Source organism: Galeopterus variegatus, unplaced genomic scaffold (genome assembly GCF_000696425.1).
Source record: "Galeopterus variegatus unplaced genomic scaffold, G_variegatus-3.0.2 Scaffold1889, whole genome shotgun sequence".
Taxonomy (NCBI): Eukaryota; Metazoa; Chordata; class Mammalia; order Dermoptera; family Cynocephalidae; genus Galeopterus; species Galeopterus variegatus.
Window position 1 is genome coordinate 370,979 of NW_007728000.1, and position 2,780 is coordinate 373,758.

Consider the following 2,780-nt stretch of genomic DNA (forward strand, 5'->3'; position numbering starts at 1 on the left):
TCCCTATATGGGATCCGAACCCGGGGCCTTGGTGTTATCAGCACCGCACTCTCCTGAGTGATCCACGGGCCGGCCCAAAGAAATTTTTCATTGAATTGCTTTTGCTCCACTGTCAGTGATCAACTGACAGTATTTGTGAGGGTCTGTTTCTAAGCTGTCTTTTCTGTGACATTGATCTACTTGTTTATTCTTTCATCAATACCACACTGTTTTGATTACTGGAGTTTTTATAGTAAATTTTTAAGTTGGGTAAATCAGTTCTCCTTTGTTCTTCACTATTGTGTTAGCTATTCTAGGTCTTTTGTCTTTTCATATAAAATTTTTAATCTGGTAATCTAAAAAATAGTTTGCTTGGACTTTAAGATTACATAGAATCTATAGATTGATTTGGGAAGAATTGACATCTTAATGTTGAGTGTTCTAATTGACAAACGTACTGTCCTTACATTTATTTAGATCTTTGATTTCTTCATCAGGGTTTTGTAGTTTTCCTTATATATATCCTGTACATATTTAATTTGAGTTAGTAAGTATTTGATTTTTTTTGGTACTATTATAAATGGTACTGTGTTTTGTATTTTGTCCTTTGTGTTTTGGGGTTTTTTGCTTTGTTTTTGCATGTATATATTTGGTTGTAATGCTACTGTGTTTTCATTTCAAATTCCAATTGTTCACTGATGATGTATAGTATATAGGAAACCGGTTGATACTTACACATTAACCCTATGTGCTGTAATACCGCTGTATTTGCTGTAATTCATCTGTGAACAAATAGCTTTTCTTTCCTAATCTGTATACCTTTTTTTCCTTTTCCTGTCTTATTGCATTAAATCAGACTCAGTAAGAAGTTGAATAGGCATGGAGAGAGGGAACATCCTTGCCTTGTTCCGAATATTAGGGGTAAAGTGTCTGGTTCCTCACCACTTAGTATGATGTTAGCTATAGGTTTTATTTGCAGGTGTTCTTTATCAAGTTGCGGAAGTTCCCTTCTGTTCCTACTTTGCTGAAAATTTTCAGTCATTGAGTAGATGGCTGATTTTGCCAGATGGTCTTCTGCATCAACCAATAAGATCATATAAATTGTATTCTTTAGCCTGTTGATATGGCGGGTTACATTAATTGATTTTTTTGTATTGTTGAGACAGCCTGTCGAACCAGCATACCTAGAATAAATTGCACTTGGTTGTGGTTATAATTCTTTTTATACATTGTTAGATTCAATTGCCAATATTTTGTTACATATATGTTCATGAGAGATAGTGGTCTGTGGTTTTCACTTTTGTGCTATCTTTGTACAGTTTTGCTATCAGAGTAATGCTGGCCTCCTAGGAGAAGTTAAGAAGCGTTCTCTTTGCTTCTATTTCCTGAGGAGATAGAGAATTGGTATTCTTTAAATGTTTGGTAAAATTCAGCAATGAAAATATTTTGACTAGGTACTTTCTGTTTGGAAGATTATTAGTAATTGATTCAGTTTTTAAAAGTAGATATAGGCCTGTTCAGATTGTATTTCTCCTTGTGTGAATCTTGCTAGTTTCTGTGTTACAGGGAATTGAGCAATTTCATCAAAGTTACTAAATTTATGGGCATGGAGTTGTTCATAGTATTTCTTTATCATCCTTATGTCCATGGGACCAGCAGTGATCACCCTTTTTTATTTCATTTTTTAAATAATATGAGGTATAATTCACATACCATACAGTTCACTCTCTCGAAGTGTATGATGCAATGGCTTTTACTGTATTGACAGAGTTGTGCATTCATAACCACAGTCAATTTTAGAACATTTTCATTGCCCCAGAAACAAACCCTCTACGGTGTAACTATTACCCCCAGTTAGGTGTTTAACTCATTTTGAGTTAATTTTTGCATATGATGTGAGAGAAAGGGGTCCAACTTCATATTTTTGCATGTGGCTAGCCAGTTGTCCTAGCATCATTTGTTGAAAAAATGATTCCCCATTTAATTGTCTCAGCAATTTGTCAGAGATCAATTAGTTGTAACAATTTATTTCTGAACTCTCGATTTCATCCCGTTGGTCTATATGTATATACTTGGGCCACTATTGCTCTGTTTTGTTTATTGTAACTTTGTACTAAGTTTCGAAATTGGGAAGTGTGAGTTCTCCATTTTGCTACTCTTTTTAAAGATTGATTTGGCTGTTCTGGGTCCCTCTAATTTCCATGTGAATTTTAGGATCAACCTGTCAATTTCTGCTAAGAAGTCATCTGGGATTTGCTTGTGGATTATGTGGAATCTGTAGATCAGTTTGAAAATTTTACCATCTTAACATTAAATCTTCTTTTTTTTTTTTAAAGATGACCGGTAAGGGGATCTTAACCCTTGACTTGGTGTTGTCAGCACCACACTCTCCCGAGTGAGCCACGGGCCGGCCCCTTAACATTAAATCTTCTGATCCATGACCAGGATGTCTTTCCATTTATTTACTACTGATTTAATATCTTTCGACATATAATGTTTTGTAGTATTCAAAGTATGAATTTTTCACTTGCTAAACTCATTCCTAAGTATTATTTTGATATGGTTTTAAATGGAATTGTTTTCTCAAATTTTTTTTTTTTTTTTTGTCTTTTTTCGTGTCTGGCAATGGATTGCAACCCTCAGTGTCGCACCCGTACCGGACCGGGACCGGCAACGGGATCGCAACCCTCGGTGTTGCTCCCACACCTCGCTCAGCCAGTGAGCGGGAACCGGTCTGTATGTGGGATCCGAACCCTCGGCGGGAGTGCCTCCGCACTCCGAAGCGGCGCACTGTAGCAGTG